This window comes from Ovis canadensis, chromosome 2 (genome assembly GCF_042477335.2).
Source record: "Ovis canadensis isolate MfBH-ARS-UI-01 breed Bighorn chromosome 2, ARS-UI_OviCan_v2, whole genome shotgun sequence".
Lineage (NCBI taxonomy): Eukaryota > Metazoa > Chordata > Mammalia > Artiodactyla > Bovidae > Ovis > Ovis canadensis.
In genome coordinates this window covers 64742992-64763434 of record NC_091246.1, presented here as the reverse complement: position 1 = coordinate 64763434, position 20443 = coordinate 64742992, and the positions used below count along the sequence as shown (strand labels likewise).

The following is a 20443-nucleotide window of genomic DNA, read 5'->3' as shown; positions in this document are numbered from 1 at the left end:
CTAATAACAGAAAGTGAAGAGGAACTAAAGAGCCTGTTGATGAAGGTGAAAGAAGAGAGTGAAAAAGCCAGCTTGAAACTCAACATTAAAAACTAAGATCAGGACATCTGGGCCCATCACTTTACAACAAATAGGAGGAGAAAATGTGGAAGCAGTGACAGATAATTTTCTTGGGCTCCAAAATCACAGATTGTGACTGCAGTCATGAAATTAAAAGACACTTGCTTCTTGGAAAAAAGGCTGACAACCCTAGGCAGTGTAATAAAAAGCAGAGACATCACTTTGCTGACAAAAGTCTATATAGTCAAAGCTATGGTTTTTCCAGTAGTCATGTATGGATGTGAGAGTTGGACCATAAAGAAGGCTGAGCACCAAAGAATCGATGCTTTTGGATTGTGGTGCTGGAGAAGATTCTTCAGAGTCCCTTGGACTGCAAGGAGATCAATTCAATCAATCTAAAAGGAAATCAACCCCAAATATTCTTTGAAGGACTGATGCTGAAGCTGAAGCTCCAATACTTTGGCCACCTGAGGCAAGGAGCCAATGGGAATCTTTCCAGTGAGAAAGACTAAGGGCAGAAGAAGAAGGGGGTGATAGAGGATAAGATAGCTGGATAGCATCACTGACTCAATAGACATGTATTTGAGCAAACTCCTGGAGATAGTGGAGGACAGAGGAGCCTGGAGTGCTAGTCCATAGGGTTGCAAAGAGTAGGACACGACTTAGCAACAACAACTGAACAGAAGCTTCAGGGTAGCCTGGGGTAGTAAATATTATTACTCACATTAAGTGGTAAATATCTGATTTGGGGCTAACTAGTATTTTCAGGGGATTCTGAGTTAAATTCACCTGGAGTAGCATGATGCACAGGCCGCTACATTATAAACACTGGGAAGTGCTGCATCTTGATTCCCTTTAGGAATTGGGGTTTGGGGTTGGGGAGGGGCTTTGCTGGTGGCTCAGTTGGGGTTGGGGAAACTGCCTTTGCAAAGTGAATAGTTTAAAGTTCTTTATTTCGAGAAATATTTGGGAAATGTCTTCCCATTATCTTTTAATTGTACACATAGAATTGTATTTGTTGGCCTTCTGGGTTCCTGTTTGATGGATCCAAAGTTAGAATTAGTTGAGAAAATTCTTACTAGCAAGTAATGTTATTGTCAGTCTCAGGAATAATATAAGTCATAGTTAGCTGGGATCCTCTTGCCCCTTCAGATCTAAGGGAGATAGGCTCAACCCTCTACCCCATGTGAAAGGTCCAAGGCACTCCTCAACAATTCTATGAATTTCTGGAGGGCTTATATTCTGTCAGCTCTGACTCCAAGTTACTTTCTGTTGAATTTGTTGAGTTTAAAGTTGATCTTTTCATCACCGCTTGTTTTCCTTATTTGTACCATGTCAGTACAACACAGAACCCAGGCCTCCTTTCTCCCTCCCTCCCTCTTGAGTGTGCATGCTCAGTCTCTAAGTCGTGTCCAGTCATGTCTGACTCTTTGTGATCCCATGGACTGTACCCCATCAGGCTCCTCTTGTTCATGAAATTTTCCAGGCAAGAATTCTGGAGTTGCCATTTCCTTCTTCAGGGGATCTTCCCAACCCAGGGATCAAACCTGCTACTCCTGGATTGGCAAGTCTATTCTTTACCACTGAATCGCCTGGGAAGTCTCCTGCCTCCCCACCACCCACACATACATAATATTACAACCCACACAAGGCATTCTTGTATGTAGTCAACTTTATTAGAGTTCTGAAAAGATGAAAGTCACACTACAAAAACATGCATATGATATCATCCTTGTGTTTTAAAAATAAGTCCCTCATCCTTTTCAGCAACAGTTGTCACTCTAGCCACCTTCCCTTCATTCCCCCCTCCTTGTATGCCCACGCTCTTTAAGAGAAGGAAAAAAAAAAAAAAACCCTCATTCACCTATAGAGAATAATTTAGCCCTAATAGACACATTTTAGGTCATTTCGACTGCAAGTGGCAAAAAACCCAGTTTACGCAAGAGAATCTGTTGAGTCTTTTTAATGAAAGTCCAGAACTAGATCTTATTTCAGGCACCTCTGGATGCAGGAGCTCTGCCCTGCCTGTAGACCAGCTTTCCTTCTTTCAGTCTGTTGACTCCATTCTCCCTGATACTGACTCCCTCTCAAATATCTTTTGCTCACTGTGGCAAGATCATTGTACTAACTTTTCACAGCTTGTAGCATTCAACATCAACTGAAACGCTGAGCCTGCCTCAATTCCAAAACTCTTAGCAGTCTCACTGCATTGAATTGGCAGGAGTGAGTCACATGTCCATCCCTCTGCTTATCACTGTGGGTATGGGAATGCAACATGCAATTCAGTCCAGTCACTCAGTCGTGTCCAACTCTTTGCAACCCCATGGACTGCAGCATGCCAGGCTTCCCTGTCCATCACCAACTCTTGGAGCTTACTCAAACACATGTCCATTGAGTTGGTGATACCACCCAATCATCTCATCCTCTGTTGCCCCTTTCTCCTCCTACCTTCTATCTTTCCCAGCATCAGGGTCTTTTCCAATGATTCAGTTCTTCTCATCAGGTGGCCAAAGTGTTGGAGTTTCAGCTTCAGCATCAGTCCTTTCAGTGAATTTTCAGGACTCATTTCCTTCAGGATGTACTGTCTGGATTTCTTTGCAGTCCAAGGGACTTTCAAGAGTCTTCTCCAACACCACAGTTTTTGTTGTTGTTGTTGTTTTGTTTTGTTTTTAAAGTTTTTTATTTTTTAAATTTTAAAATCTTTAATTCTTACATGCATTCCCAAACATGAACCCCCCTCCCACCTCCCTCCACATAACATCTCTCTGGGTCATCCCCATGCACCAGCCCCAAGCATGCTGTATCCTGCGTCAAAAGCATCAATTCTTCAGCTCTCAGCTTTCTTTATAGTCCTAACTCTCACATCCAAACATGACTACAGGAAAAACTGTAGCTTTGACTAGACAGACCTTTGTTGGCAAAGTAATGGCTCTGCTTTTTAATATGCTGTCTAGCTTGGTCATAACTTTTCTTCCAAGGAGCAAGCATCTTTTATTTCATGGCTGCAGTCACCATCTGCAGTGATTTTAGAGCCCCCTCAAAATAAAGTCTGTCACTGTTTCCATTGTTTCCCCATCTATTTGCCATGAAGTGATGGGACCAGATGCCATGATCTTAGTTTTCTGAATGTTGAGTTTTAAGTCAACTTTTTCACTCTCCTCTTTCATTTTCATCAAGAGACTCTATAGTTCTTCACTTTCTGCCATAAGGGTGGTGTCATCTGCATATCTGAGGTCACTGATATTTCTCCTGGCAATCTGCAGCATACTTATTGGCTTAAGCCTAGTTCCCATTATCCAACCCAGGAACTCCAGGGGTGGGATTACTCTGATGAACCACATAGAAGGAATGACTGGTTCCTTAAAAGGAAACTAGCTATGAGAACCATGGAATGGTGAAATGTCACAGAACAACAGCCAAAAACATCAAGATCCAGTAAATGCTTGACCCACCCCCATATTCAGCTCAGGGCATCCTTTTGAATATCTAAGGCCTCTCTGCAGTTTTAAAATAATTGGTTTTCCAATTAAGTCTGTAGACAAAGGCCATCTTCCTACCCATTGATGGCTTAGAGTGGGAAAGTTCAGTTTTACAGATCCTGTAAAACAGGTGCTAGAAATGTTCTATATCTTGATGGTAATTAATTTACATGGGTGTGTACAAATGTAAAAATCGAGATGTACACTTAAGATCTGTGTATTTTGCCATATACTTGTTATTACACTTGAGTTAATACTATTTTTTAATTTTTTCAAGATGGCCAACAAATGTCCAATGTGATTTGCAGTGCAATAATCAAGCCACTTATCTCTGGTCTGCCTTTACAGTAAGCCTTATTCACCCAGAGGTGAAGACATAGCTTAGCTGAGGTTACCAGAATAGAAAACCTAAATATGGATTTGGGCTCAGGTCTTAGTTGGAATTAATACAGTTGTGTCTGTTTGAAGTCTCTTTTGGGACTTCTATATCCCTCAGAAATTCAGTATATTTACATAAACATGTAGAGGCTGAAGATAACCCAAAAGATAATGTCTATAATTAAGACTTCTAAATATTTTCCTAAATTAGTCAGGTGAACATATTCAAGGCAGAAAAACAGTTTGCCTTCTATAAAAATTAGCGTTAACCAAAATCATTAGGTTTCTGTGAAAGGACCACATCAGATTTTCCCTAAGAGCAGGTTATAATGGACTTTGAATCCTGTACTAGCTATATGACCTCAAGCAAGTCACTTGATTGTGCCAGAGCTTCAGTTTCACATCTATAAAACAATAAGTAAGGTCCCCCTCTTCCAAGGCTGCGCTGAGAAACAGAGATGGCATGCATAAAAGGTTGTCATTAAATGATCGTCTCATTATTATTCTGATCCCCTCTGCCTATTGCTTTTAATAGGATTAGTTCAGTTCAGCCGTGTCCGATTCTTTGCGACCCCATGGACTGCAGCACACCAGGCTTCCCAGTCCATCACCAACTCTTGGAGCTTGCTCAAACTCATGTCCGTCGAGTCGGTGATGCCATCCAACCATCTCATCCTCTGTTGCCCCCTTCTTCTCCTGCCTTCAATCTTTCCCAGCATCAGGCTCTTTTCCGAGTCAGTTCTTCACATCAGGTGGCTGAAGTATTGGAGTTTCAGCTTCAGCATCAGTCCTTCCAATGAATATTTTTTAGGATTAATTGCATTTTTTCAGTGACTCTTTTGAACTTGCCTTCTTAGAATGGATTTTTCCTTCATAATTACTTTTAAGATTAAGTGATTCCAGGGTTTAATTTTACAACCCCTTCCATTTTGCCAATATATTGGAACACCTTGCTTGAATTTCATCTTAACTTTTTTCTGATGCTTTATCTATGTGGCTTATCTTTCCAGATTTTCTGAAGTTCAATTCTAATTCATTCTGCCTATAATATTATTCCTTTTGGGATAATAATTCCTTTTGGTGGTCCAGTGGCTAAGAATTTGTGCTCCCAATACAGGGGATGTGGGTTTGATCCCTGGTCAGGGGAACTAGATACCACATGCCACAGCTAAGAGTTTGCATGCCACAGCTAAAGATCCTGTGTGCCACAATTAAGACCCAGCACAGCCAAATAAATAAATTACATAATAAATATCTTAAAAATAAAAAAAAATTATTCCTTTTGAAACTTCATTATCAACTGTGGCAACCTGAATAAGGGCAGTGTCTCGACTCTTCTTCATCTGTTTCAATTATTGTATAATTCTTTAACTGTACAGAAAAGATGAATAAGAAATAATTGTCGGTAAGGAGAAAGTGGCAATTTTCTTTTTGAAAGGTGAGATTATTCTTAAAGAAAAGCTAACTGTTTTTCATAAGCTTCTAGAGAGAATTATGAGAGAGAAGATTTAATGAGAGTTGTAAGAATATTTTGCAGATTAGTTCATTACCTTAGGTCTAGCAAGAAGAAAGTATAATTTTAGGTACTTATTTTTTATCTAGTCCTTTTACAAGTTTGCTATCATATTCTTCCTTTTACATGTGTTGAAACTAAGGTTAAACTTGTCTGAGGTCACATGGTAAGTTACATGGAAGAGACATATTTAGTTAGCTGCTGTTGAGTTGCCAACTCATGTCTGATTCTTTGCAACTCCATGGACTATAGCCCACCAGGCTCCTCTGTGCATGGGATTCTCCAGGCAAAAATACTGGAGTGGGTTGCCATTTCCTTCTCCAGGGGATGTTTCCAACCCAGGTCTCCTGCATTAGCAGGCAGATTCTTTACCACTGCGCCACCGGGAAATCCCGTATTTGGATAGAGATGCATCTAAATGGGAATTCTAACATGTATACTATCATGTAAGAATTGAATCGCCAGTCCATGTCTGACGTAGGGTGCAGCATGCTTGGGGCTGGTGCATGGGGATGACCCAGAGAGATGTTGTGGGGAGGGAGGTGGGAGGGGGGTCATGTTTGGGAACGCATGTAAGAATTAAAGATTTTAAAATTTAAAAAATAAAAAGAAATAAATTAACAATAAAAAGAAATAAAAATAAAGTTAATGCTTGTGCTTTTGCCAAAAGATATCCTTCAGAGGCCCTTATCTGGTAGAGTTTGGTGGATCTCTTATCTCAGCTAAAGTTGAGATAAACTTTGGAAACAGAATACTGATTTGCTTCTGTACATGCTTCTGTACACTTATATGGCTTCGGTACAGATTTCATATATTTGCTTTAACTATACTGTAAATCAGGAAGGAAGAAACAAAGGAAGGAAACAAAGGAAGAAAAATGATCACTGTTCTCTGCTTCTACTGAGGACTGCTTAAGAGGAATAATAATTTATAAAAGGCCAGTTTTAGATTGCTTCAAAAGGCACTTCTATTACTTATAAAGACGATATCCTAGAAAGAGGGTTACTCAGTGTAAGCATGGACCACCAAGCAATTAATAGAATTGCCTTAATGAAAGTTATGGTGTCTAAGATCTAAAATCAATAATTGCCACCTTCTAGGACAGTAAGAACCTGGATTCAAAAGCCTTTTGGAAAAGTATGATTTTTATAATGTAATTACTTCTGTTAACATTAATTTAAGTGTAAAATTGAAAATTTAAGATCATCTCAGTATGTCCTCATGGGGACACATCTGTGTTATAGGTAGTACTAACACAAATGGCCAGAATGACACAGTTATCAACATTTAAACATGCTAACATGAACGTGACTAACATCGACATGCTGTGATATATTCAGATATTTGTTTATTAAATTAGCATATTGCTAGGAAAAATGCATAACTAAAAGTAGATAACAGTGCCTTCCCCTTCCATCTTTCTCCATTCTTTGGGAAAAGCAGACATTGTTATTCACTATAAAGTCAAAGATGATCCTTTTTCTAGATTCAGAGGCACTGAAGGGTGTTACTGGGTCAGGGAGTGACTCAGATTTACAGTCCAAACAAGTCCCTACTGTGAGTGGCTGTGTACGTTGTGGCTTTACCAGCCCTGCTGCTGAATCACAGTTGCTACTATCGCATTTCAGGGATTTTTTTTTTCCTGCTTCTCATCTATGGTTCCCCAGATTCATTGCTCAAGATTAACAAAATATAACACACAAAGATCAAAGTTCAGCTTTGAAATATAAAAGCATTACGTCCAAATATTACAAACAAGGTCAGCAATAAATCATGTTGGAAAGAGGCAGAAAGTCATGAACATAAGACAAAAGATTATAAACCATATTTCACAGCTTGGAGCCCCACCATCCTACCAGAACTAACTAAAAAGCAACAATAAGAGTAAAGGCAATGACAAGTAACACAGGTCAGGGATCTGAGGTTTATAAGTAAAATGGCAAAATGTCCAGAGGAAAAGGCAAAGGGGGAAAGGTCACAAGCCCAGACAGACTAACTAGGTATCATTGTAATGTTGGCTTGCTCGTTTATTGTTTTTCATCTTGGTAAATGTAATGCTTATAATTCTAGACTTTGGTTGGTTGGTTCTCAAAGGTCACTCTAGGAAGTGTGATATCAGTTATTTAGAGGACCCTAAGAATAAAATCTCATGTGTTCAGTTAAAGCTTCTCCTAACATCTTAAAGGAGAAACAGTGAAAATCTCAAAGCAGGAAGAATAAACTTACATTGAGTTCTTATGGTATCACGTGGCAATGTGGCATCATCCAGTCTTCTCTCAATACGTGGTAGCAAATCACTGACACAAAAAGAAGAATGATTTACTGAAGGTTAGAGAGAAGCCACAAGTACAAATCTAAATGTCAGATTTCTAGGTCAGCTCAGTTCAGTTCAGTCGCCTCCGACTCTTTGCGACCCCATGAATCGCAGCACGCCAGGCCTTCCTGTCCATCACCAACTCCCGGAGTTCACTCAGACTCACGTCCATCGAGTCAGTGATGCCATCCAGCCATCTCATCCTCTGTCGTCCCCTTCTCCTGCCCCCAATCCCTCCCAGCATCAGAGTCTTTTCCAATGAGTCAAGTACAAAGCTAATAATGGTTTCAAACTACTAGCGACAGTATATCATATTTTTCGTGTGATGACACATAATTACAATGTATTAATATTTACAAATCACACTGAGGCTCTCAGATGAAGTGAAGTGATAAGTAAATAAATACTACATGAATAATTACACAATTAATGCCTCTGAAATTATGGATTGTAAATTGGAAAACCCTAACTGCTTTATAGGACTCAGGCCTATAGACCATACTGGAAGTGATGCTGAAATCAACTCCTCTCTTACCAAAGAAGAAAATAAATTTCCAATCTACCTAACTTGTTATGTACCACAGGAGACATTCTTAACACAGTATCAGTTCAGGATAGCTGATATAAGGACATGGATAAGTAAATAGCCTGATCTTTTTCTATTACGTGTTCATATGCAGTCAGTGCATAAAAATAACTCTTAAATATTTTAAAATATTTGACGGCCACTATAGTGAGAAATACATGTGGGATAATTCATTCTTTGAGTCATATTCAGATGAGAGGTAAATATTAAGTATTGCAAATATTCAAATGTGATTATGGAAAACTTGATTTTTGTAAATTTTATTTTTAACAGTACTTTAATCTATAGATAGGAAGGAAAATGGGGAGCAGGAAATCACACTTTTAGTTAAATCTTTTTAACTCACAGCTTTGGAAACTCAAGATTCCAGATCATTTTGGAAGTTTAAAAAACCAAGAATCTAGTTTGCCAAATAATACAAAGCATTTGGGGATATGAAAAGCTAACCTCTCCCCCCAACCCCATTCAAAAACTCTCTAGAGACTCATCTGTAACAATGAGGAACAGGAAAAATTTTATTTTTTCTCATTTGATTGCTTTAAAATGACTTATGGTAAAATACCCTAAAATTGCACTAGAATCAAAGGGTTTCTCTTTGTAGTTCATTACAAAAATTACTGAATAGGTATTTTCTAAACCCAAAAGATCTTTGATTCCAGGCCCAGATCACATACTAAGAAATACAGCTCTATTTTATTGGCTTCTTTATATTCTTCCATATTTTCTGAATTTCCTTCCATGGACATATATCACTTTTACAATCAGGAAAAAAAATCACACAAAGAAGTTTAGTTCATATCCAAAACTTGCTCATGATCAATGAAAATGAGAGGATAGCTGGAGACCATGGTGTAAGTTCTGGAGTTGGCCTAAAAGTTCATTTAGGTTTTTCTGTAAGCTCTTATGCAAAAATCTGAACAAACTTTTGGCCAACCCAACATAAGCTCCACCATGTGAGTCTATGTTTGGCTTTAACGATTTCTTATGTTTAGTAGCAAACATTCTGGATGATGTAAACAGACACTATTACTTCTTCCTCCCTTACTGATGAGCACTGAAGCGTGTGAGCACTTACATAATTTTCTTCAGCATGGAGGTTAAAAAATAAATTATCCAGCAGCTTTACAAACAATGTGAAGGCTGCATTAAATAAATCTGAAGCTCTGGACAGCGTTAAGCTATCTGAGATTCTTGCTAGGAGGAGATTTTCAGGCCTATCAAAGCGAGCATGAATGAACTTCTCAACTAAAAATTATTATTTTAGGGAGTGTAAAGAGAAGCAACACATTCTCATAAAAATTTGGAGATATCAAAGCAGAAGGAAGCTGAAGATTTACCACCAGCTCTGATACGTACAAGCTCTGTGACCCTGGACCACTTACTTAACCTCTCTGAGTCTCTGTTTCCATTTATAAAATGATAATAATAGGACCTCTTTGGAGTGCTACTGAAAGGATTAAAGTAGGTAAAATGCTTAAGACTTTTACCAGGACATGGAAAGTGTGCAAATGAATGTTAATTCTTATAGAAACCAGTTTGGTCTTCTCCACCATATAGAATGGTGTGTGTATATATATATAAAATTATATACATATTTTAATTATTATACCACCATATATATGGTGGTATAACAATTAAAAGCAGATTTAAAATATGCTTATTACACAGTAGACTAGATTGGACCACCAAGTTCCCTTACCTTCATGCTAAGAGTACTATTGGGTTCAGGGTCTCCTGCATTGCAGGCAGATTCTTTACCAACTGAGCTATCAGGGAAGCCTTAGAATTTTCAACATTCCCTAAAATTGACACCACCTGAGTAGCTACTCACCCTAGAGGTGGCAAATAGAAATTCCCCATGCCAAGTTGGAGAAAGCTTTTTGCTTCTATTTAAGGTTCTAGAGAAGTTTCTAGAGAGAAAATGATGTTCCGTTGGAGAATAAGAATGTGCTTATAATATTAATGGTAAACCATTCCCCAATATACACTTAGAGTGAGAGAACTGCTAACAACTTGCCGCATGTTGATTTTTCCTGACCACCCCATACTGCAGATACTGTTTTAATCTCAGGAGAAAACTAGGGCTCAGAGAGGTTGAGACTTGCTCACTGTTACACAACAAGTAAACAGCAGCCTAGGCACTCCAGTGTTTAATTTTAAGTGGGAACATCCATCTGTTTGAGAAAAAACACGTTAGGCTCACCCTTTAAATAAACGATGGTGGTAGGGAGGACACCACAGAGAAGGAGGAGAACAGGGAGGAAAAATGCAGTCATCAGTTTCTTTCCCTGCAGGGCAGAGCCAGCCACAGTTGCCCCAGCAGCAAAGCCGGAGCTGGCAGACACTGGGGTGGAAGGACAATCTTCCAGGGAATCTAAGGAGAAGGTGTGCTTTCCAAAGGTGCTTGCCGCGGTACTGTTCCCCTCCTCCACTACCCACTAACCTCTTTGTCTGGGGGAAATGAAACAGCTTTGGTTTGCAAGCCGTCGCCAGGGAGTGGAGCAAGACTTTGTGCTATAAACAAGAGCAAGTGCCAGAGCCCCCGGCCAGCCTCCAAGGCCAGCCTGCCAAAGGAACCTGGCGTTGCGACAGCAAGGGCCAGGCAGCACGGCCAGTGGTCACCCAGGAGCCACTCTAGGGAGAACAACCACCCCACCCTCCTCTAGCTCACCTCTGGGAAGGGTGAAGTCCCTCTGAAAAGTGAGTTGTGTGGGCTCTTGAAATTCTTCTGGCTTGTGAATTTCAGGAACGCCTGCGAGTAAGTCAAATCAGGTGTATGCGCACGCGCAAGTCGGTGTGGGCGTGCCCTTGTGTACCTGCCCGTGCGTGCTTGTGCACAGATGCCCCCAGTTTTCTAGAGAAAAAGTTTAGCGCTTTCAGCAGATTCCCAGGAACTCATGAGTCTCATGGGAAAAACCATGTTCAGGAGAACATACCCTGATGGTCCAGAAAAGAACACTGAGCTCACCACGTCTATCTCTGGAGCAACTGAGTCCAGGCTGTCAGCCCACTTTCCTCTTACAAAACCCTAAGGCACTTAAGAGAACCCACAGGAGGAAAAAAATAACTCAACCCCTTTTCTAATCTAAACCTAATCCTCCTTAAACCTCTCCTGACCCGGACTACCAGGAATCGTGCCAGTGCCAAATGATACGATGTTTATTCAGCTTAGGTTTTAGCTTGCCGCTCGTGAGCCACAAAATCAAAGGGGAATGTTCCAGCCACCACCTGCTGATGAATGGGTAAACAAGGGCCAGTGAAGAAAGAGGAGACCCAGTGTTTGAGGACAATGCCTTTGTGTAGTTCTGGCTCAAATAAGGGCACTGCTCCTAAGGAACAGGCTTGAGACATGCACAAATGCCCTGCCAAGTAGTTCAGGAGCCTGGGGACAGCTGTTGCTCATGATCCCTCTGCCCCTTGCTGCCCCGCAAACCACAATAGAGAGCCAAGGACACCGTGCCCCCTCTCCCAGAAGAAGCTGGCCAAGTTACAGTTTGTGAACCAGTTACATTTATGTTGGAAGAGCATTTTCCACATTATTCTCTGAGAAGCCTCAGCTCTGTAAGAGCAATGTGGAGCTCAGATGAGTGACCTGACCTCTGTTTTACTAGAGCAGCGATTTTGATCTGTTTTAGATCTAGAGGAATCTGCATGAGATTTGGGGAAGAGGGTAGGGAGTTCTCTTGCTAAAAACAGAATACTTGAAAAACATTCTTGTAGAATCAGATTTGGCACATCTTTATATGCGAGGGGTTTAAATAAGTCTTATAGATCCTGAGATTCATCAAGCTGGTTTTATTCTCTATTTTCTCTTCTTTCCTTCTCTGAACAAATGTCTCCTTAAAACTTAAAGTGTCTGATCAGATCAGCATCATTCTCTCAGGAATAAGAACCCCGAGAAGGGGAGCTGACATTTATTCTGGGCTTGTTGTGTGTCATATGACATGCTAGGAGTTTACATTCATCATCGCACCGGAACCACTACAGCCCTCTGGGTGGAGGATCATTCACCTTGGCTCTCAGGTGAGGACACTGAAGTAGAAACACAATTACAATGATAACATTGGCAACGGCAGCTTGCTTCCCTGCACTCAGAGCTCCTAAATGATGACCCAGAACTGTCACTAACCTAGGTAATATTAATAACTCAAAACCTAAGTTCTGGCTCTATATAACATCACCTCTAATGTTTAACAAGCAAGAGGTGTGTGTGTATAAATCGGATATAAATTATCTGTACACCTTAAATCTCAGTAGAGAAAGTCTGAAAGTAAAAATAGGACTAAAAAAATTACCCATCATTCCATCGTTCCTAGACCACCAACTGTTAACGTGTAGGCATACTTCCAGTCTATTTTTATGCATAATTTTTTAGTTGGGCACATTTAAAACAGCTGTGATTGTCTATGCATATTTTATTTTGCTCTTGTCACTTAATAGGACAACAGATTGGAGAAGGCAGTGGCACCCCACTCCAGTACTCTTGCCTGGAAAATCCCATGGACAGAGGAGCCTGGTAGGCTGTAGTCCATGGGGTCACTAAGAGCCAGACATGACTGAGCGACTTCACTTTCGCTTTTCACTCTCATGCATTGGAGAAGGAAATGGCAACCCACTCCAGTATTCTTGCCTGGAGAATCCCAGGGACGGGGGAGCCTGGTGGGCTGCCGTCTATGGGGTCGCACAGAGTCGGACACGACTGAAGCGACTTAGTAGCAGCAGCAGGACAAGATACGATATTTTTCATAACATTTCAAATTTTCTACTATTTTATTGGCTAAGTAATAGTCTTTTAGGTGGAGCAATTCAGTTTAAGAAACATTTATTGAGCACATAATATGCAACACTGTTCTTTCCTTCAAGGAACTAGCAGTCTAGTAACTCGGCAAATAAGACACATAGATAACTATATGCTTATGATAGCTAATGATACTGAGCACATACTTCGTTCCAGGCACTATTCACATGAATGAACTCACTGAATTCTCTTAGCAACCTCATGAGTAGAGACAATCTCTCTACTATTTCAATAGTTGTCAGAGACTGAGGCACATCTTGCAACAAGGTGGTATTTCTAGGTATTGATAGAATAATAGCTCGTTAAAGATGTCCACTTGTTAATCCCCAGAGTGAGTTTGTAATAACTTATTATAGCAACCATACGAAATGAAAACAATAGGTTCAAACCCAGGCAGCTTGACTCTAGAGCCATTATTCTTAACTATGGTTTAGAGCCTAGAGAAAGGACACTTAACACTAGGGAAGAAGACGAAGATGACAACCAGACTCTAAAGTTGGGCAGGAGTTATGAAAGCAGTGATGGAAGGAACAATGAGGAATTGAATTACTGTAGGGACATCTCCATGGTATCATAAGGGAAAAAATTCTAATATTATGTACAAGTTTCCCCATTTCTGTTTAAAAATATGTATGTATGAGTATATTGTTTATAATCATTTGTGAAGTTTATAGTTATCTCTGGAGAGTGCAAGAGGAAATTTTTACTTATAAATTTTCATATCTTTGAAAACTTCACCAGACATGCACTTGGGGTTAATTTTTGTTTGTAAAATAAATAAAGTCATATATATATAGACCATTTTTCTAAGTTGAAGAAAATAAAATGCAGCACTGGGGTGCAAATCTTTGTGCATAAAGCTTTGTGCTACTGTAGAGTGATTTCCTTAAAATGGAAAATTCCTGGAGGTAGGACTGTTGAACCAATGGATAGAAACATTTGGAAAGCATATATATTTAAAAGATAATATATACCGGAGATGATACCCAGTCAGTAAACTAAACTATGTGAGAGAAGAAATATTTAACAGATGAACAGAAGAGATTGATAGTTGTCTACTCATATATGAAGGCTGATACACGGCATATTCGTGTGCTAGTACCACAGACTAGGTGGCTTAAATGATATAGATTTAATTTCTCACAGTTTCCAAGGCTGAAAGTTCAAGATCAGGGTGTTAGCAGGGCTAACTGAAGGCTCTCTCCTTGACTTATAGTCTTTGTTCATATGGCCTTTCCTCTGTGTATGTCTCTGTTCTAGTTTCCTCTTCTTATAAGGACATCAGACAGATTGGATTAGGATCACTCTAATAACCTCATTTTAACTTAATTACCTCTTTAAAGACCCTGTTTTCAAAGAAGATACCATGTTCTGAGGTACTGAAGATTAGGACTTCAACATGTGAATTTGCGGGAGGTGGGGTGACAGTTCGGCCCACAACACAAAGTTTTAGAAGAATGGATCAATACCAGTGAAGAGAATTTCTGTTCACTGTGGGAAGGAAGCTTTGTAATATTTTAACATTTCCCATAATGGAACAGAGCTAAAGAATGACAGGATGGTTTCGCTGATTTTAGGCTCACTCTTTATTCCCAGCCCTGCTGCAATGCCTGTCTGGGTCGGCTTCATACACTCTGCTTTGACTTTTCTCTCTGGAAATGTAAACCTAAATCTGCTCTCAACAACTGCAGGATGCTTTCCCAGTACCCACCGTGGTTCCACTTTGTTTCTGCAATCTATCTCCAAAGACAGTATGAGACAGGACAGCATAAATCATGAATAGGAAAAGAGTTTGCCTCCTTTCACCTCCCAACAAAAGCCCCATTATAACCTCTGAGTGCCCTTCACCTGTCTTTGATTCAGTTCACAATCCTGTCCTCTTGGAGTGAGAAAAGAGGGTAAAGGGTAGGCTCTTGAGCTTTTTTGTTAAGGTTAGTGTACATTGCCAATAAAGGGACTTGTAGAGCCCAAATCAGGAGTCAGCAAACATTTCTGTAAAAAGCTACATAGTAAACATGTTAGTGTTGCCGGCCACAGGACTGCTGTTGTAAGTACTCAGCTCTGCCATTGTAGCACCAAAGCAGCTATGACAAAGCAGTAAGGAGAAGAGCATCGTTGTGTTCCAATGAAACGTTATTTGCAATACGAGCAGTGGGCCAGCTTTAATCTGTGGGCTGTGATTCAAGAAAACTGAGAGTATTTACTAGGTTGAATAAAAGTATATTAGTGAGCCCAAAGTGATAAACTATGAATTTTATTCATTTCTTTGTTGATTTACTTAATGCACTATGTATATCTGGGTTTAAATTATAGTCTGGTTCCTTCGGAACACTCCCAGTTCATTTTTTACTATAAAGAGGAAAACTCTGAAAATTAGTTTAATAATAGCATATTTCTGAACCTGAACTTTAACTTTTTAAAAAAGGCTTTTCCACATAATTCTTAGGTTAAATCTACCACAGAAACAACACAACCACATGCTATAATTACAAAATAAGAGACAAAGGTCAAGATAAGCCCTGAAGAGGTGGTGTTTCATTCTGTTATTCATTCAGGCAATATTTGTACATGGGCTATGTGCAAGGCACTAGAGCAAGTGCTTCAAAAAATTCAAGAACAAAATAGACACGAATCCTATCTTCAAAGTCTGTTTGCAAACAGAATAGAACACCCTTGGCCATGGTTGGTTAGCCTAGGGAGAACTTATGATCAAGTTAAACAGACTTCCCCCGTGCAATTTGAATCTAAAGTAGAATACTATGATTGGGAGAGCAAACCCCTCTTTTACTGAGGAGAGAGTTCACTGCTTTCTTCTGTGACTGGCTTATTTCACTTAGCAGAATGTTCTCAAGGTTTATCTTTGCTGTCACGGATGGCAGAATTTCCCCCTTTTTAAGGCTGAGTAATATTCCATCATATATATAAAACTGCCTTCAAAGACCAGCCCTTCTCTGGGTCAAGTTATTTTTTACTTAGATTAGGAACCAATGTATATTTAAACAAATAAATTAGCTAAGCAAGGTGAGAAAGTAGGAAAATTTTTCAAAATGATGCCCCTTCCTATTTTATTCTTGCTATATATAAGAACATACATGTAAGCATAACAAAATTAGGGAATTGTAGGAAAGTGAAGAACAAAATAGAAAAATTCCTTTGTGGGATGCAGTTTGGCCCCTTGTTTTTTTCCTTTAAATCTTTACTACAGAGTCCTGAGTTCCACTGAAGATCCACAGATTATCTGGGAGAGAGATTAGAGAATCTGAATATTAACAGACTTCCCTTGAAAGTCTTCCCTGTGATAAAGTTTGAGAATATTTCTTACAGCATTTCTAATCTCAGCTCCAATTCAGCAGGGGGTTGTTTTCTCCTTCATGGAAAATTCTCCATCTTAATGATTGTTACCCAGGGCACAGAGACTCAACACTCAATGGCTGGCAATTATTGCATGGTAATTCTTGCCATTTTTCCCTCCCCCAAGGTGCAATTTAGCAGCATGTGTTTCACTATTACCTTAACCAATTGGAAATAAAACTAACAACCAAATAAATTTGGCTTCAATTGGTAGAAGAATTGGCTGCCTATCTGCTGCATCAAGAGGGTTGAAGAAAGGCTCACGTCTGCAAGTATCTCTGTCCCACCAGTCTGCCAAGGGGGCAATTCTGTGACTTGGGTTCTCCTAAATTCCAAGTATGTTACCTACCAGGTACAATATAATAAATTATACATTAAACTGTTATTTATTTTGACCACAGTTTAAAGAGGATTGCAAACTTACCTCTCAGGCAATTTTGCAAATAACTACACAAAGCCTTGAGAGAATAAGATTTAGAACAGTATATTTAAATGGGTAGAAAAAGACTATGCAAATGAAAAACATGGGCTATTGCAAAGGACTGAGCAAGCATAAGCAAACCAGCAGATCTTCTTTCACTATTAGGCCCTTGACACTTCTGCTAAAGCACACGTCTACAAGCTTTTTCTGCAAAGAGTCAGATAGTAAATATTTCAGCTCTTTAGCTGTTAAGGTCTCTGTCACAACTACTCAGCTCTGTCATTGTAGTACAAAAGAAGCCATCGGCAATACATAAATGAATGAGTGTAGCTGTATTTCAATAAAGGTTTAGTTATGGACCCTGAAGTTGGAAATTTATACAATTTTTACATGCTGCAAATTCTTCTTCAAGCTTTGGGGTTTTTTCCCCAATGATTTAAAAATATAACCTGCCCCCCCACCCTGATTGGAGGCCATACAAAAACAGATGGTAGGATGGTTGGGTTTGTAGACTTTTATTCTAAGCAAAAGCCATTTGCTATTGTAAATATGTACACTATACTATTCCGCTGTTCCTGCTGCTGCTTCTACTTGGAATGTTGTTTTCTCATCCTTACACTTCCATACTGCACTCATAACGTGGTTTGATTACTCTCTCCCTTACAAAACAACTGCTCATACTCTTAAATGCCTTCATCTATACCCCTCTGATAGCAATCAGGAGATCCCTAGGGGTATAGTGGTTAGGATTCTGCACTTCCACTGCAGGGCAAACAGGTTTGATCCTTGATTGGGGCACTAAGATGTCGCACATTGCATGGCATGGCTGGTTGGGGAAAGGTGGTGTGGGGATGGGGAATGTGGAGGCCAGGATTATTAGCATTTAGGAAGCAGTTAAGAGTGGAATACAAGTATAGTTGAAAAGAGAAGTGAAAAAACATGCTTAACACCTATGGAAGGTTGAATGGTGGCCCTTAAAAAATTGTACTCACCTTCTAATACCTGGATACTGTGAATGTGACTTTATATAGAAAAAGATATTTGCACATGCAATTAAATTAAGGATTTTGAGATGAGATTATCCTGAATTACCCAAATGGATCTGAAATCCAATGACAAGTATCTTTACAAGAGACAAAGAGAAGACATGCAGAAGAGAGGGTCACTGAGAATGAGGCAGAGATGGGAGTGATGGAGACATAGAGATTGCCCATAACCACTGGAAGCCTGAAGAGGCGAGAAAGCCATCTCCCTTTGAGCTCCCCCAAGGGAGTGCAGCCCTGCCTGACACCTCGATTTTGGTCTTCTGGCTCCAGAAATGTGAGAAACTACAATTCTGTTGTTTTAAGCCACCCAGTTTGTTTAATTCAGAGAAGGCAATGGCAACCCAGACCAGTACTCTTGCCTGGAGACTCCCATGGATGGAGGAGCCTGGTAGGCTGCAGTCCATGGGGTCGCAAAGAGTTGGACATGACTGAGCGACTTCACTTTCACTTTTCACTCTCATGCATTGGAGAAGGAAATGGCAACCCACTCCAGTGTTCTTGCCTGGAGAATCCCAGGGACGGAGGAGCCTGGTAGGCTACCGTCTATGGGGTCTCACACAGTCAGACACGACAAGTGACTTAGAAGCAGCAGCAGCAGCAGTTTGTTTAATTGCTATGAGAAAGCTCAGAAGCTAGTACAAGCTCCTTCTCCAAGTTAAGTGTTAATATAGTAATAGCTAATATTTGTTTAGCATTTCTTATGTGTGGCTTTACATGGGTTATTATATTAAATATTCACAGCTATCTTATGAATTTGGCATTATTCTTGTCCCTTGTACAGGCTTCCCTGGTGGCTCAGACAGTAAAGTGTCTGCCTGCAATGTGGGAGAGCTGGGTTCGATCCCTGGGTCAGGAAGATCCCCTGGAGAAGGAAGTGGCAACCCACTCCAGTACTCTTGCCTGGAAAATTCTATGGATGGAGGAGCCTGGTAGGCTATAGTCCATGGGATCGCAAAGAGTCAGACATGACTGAGCAACTTCACTTATCCCTTTTACAAATTGAAAACTTACATTCAGAGAAGTCGAATAACATATATAAATATAACATACATACATAACATACATACATAAAGATCCACTCACCTGATAAATGATGGAACCAAATTAAACTCGGCTGACCTGACTTCAGAGTCCCTCTTAATCACTGTCATCTGGAGAGTCTTCTGAATTCTTCTGTTTTTTCATATATCCTAGAAAAGATGGGGGAAATGTTGGTTAATGGTCTCCTTTGTGGAATGAAATTCCTGAAACTGGATTTCTACTGTTCAAGAAACACATTTTTTTTTCATTATATAATTCTCTATTATCTCACCAGTGAAAAGAAACATGAGATAATTCCAATAACATAAATATATTTTAATTTTTACATAGAATTTTTTTCTTGGTAAAGATTATATAAAATAACTGCCTTATTATCCACCCAATTTCAATAAAAACTTTTAGAGTTTACATAAAGCCCAGAAGCTTGTTCTTGATAAGCAATGTTAGGATAGTCTGCTGCTTGGTCAAGACAATAGATCTCTGTCTCTGTCTTTCCTTCCCTCCTCTCTCTGATTTTCAGGGTGTAAAACTGGTTCCTAGGATCTGATTGCTTTTTTAAATGTATGGCCTCCACAGAGTCTGTTTCCCTAAGCAGCTCTATTTGAATGCATTTCAGAATCTTAGCTTCTAGTTTCCATTAAGGAAAATAAGTATGAGGAAACACAACTCCAGGTAGCACTGGGAAGATGCCAACAATGGAAACATCAGGTTGCTGCTGGGTGAGTCAAGGAGAGCAAAATGCCCAACTGAGGTTGAGACCTGCTGTAGGACAAGTATCTGTGCTCCAACTCCAGTGATACAGTGATCCACAGGTAGGATTCACTAGAAAGCCAGACAGCACAACGTTTAAAAGCACTAGTATAGCTGAGTCTACATTTGAGTACTATGCTGGTATCATCACACACCAGCTGTGTGATCTGGGCCAAATGACCTCAAGTTTAATTTTTTTCATCTGAGAAGTGGGGGACAATGATAGTACCTATTTCATAGGTAAGAGTCATGTAAAATGCTGGCATGTGAAAGCACTCAGTATTATCAGAGTGTTGGTCATTAAATTGTTCATATTGGAGCCCTGGAAAGAGTGAAAGTGAAAAGTGTAAAGTGAAAGCGTCAGCCCTCAGTCGTGTCTGACTCTTTGTGACCCCATGGCCTGCAGCCCGCCAGGCTCCTCGGTCCATGGAATTCTCCAGGCAAAAATATTGGAGTGGGTGAGCCATTCCCTTCTCCAGGGAATCCTCCCAACCCAGGGATTGAATCTGGGTCTCCTGCATTGCAGGCAGAATCTTTGCTGTCTGAGCCACCAGGGAAGGAGAAGGGTATCTTAACTCACTGCCTTTCCTTTCACCATCCCCTACCACTGGTTCTTAATTTCTCTTTTACTAGGTATAACTCTGCTGCTTCATTAGATTTTGAGTAGCTACCTGAAGGTTAAAAATAAGCTGGAGAGAATAAAAAT

General features: G+C 40.0%; 1 long non-coding RNA gene across 1 annotated transcript in view; it reads right to left on the bottom strand.

Annotated features, from left to right (window-relative positions):
* Positions 1-11126, bottom strand: part of LOC138433539 (uncharacterized) — a 95297-nt gene extending 84171 nt beyond the window's left edge. The window contains exons 1-2 of the long non-coding RNA XR_011254350.1: positions 11002-11126; positions 7657-7727 (exon numbers count right to left, since the gene is read on the bottom strand). This is a non-coding gene — a long non-coding RNA (uncharacterized lncRNA). The remainder of the gene's footprint in view (positions 1-7656; positions 7728-11001) is intronic.
* Between the last annotated feature and the right edge of the window lie 9317 nt (positions 11127-20443).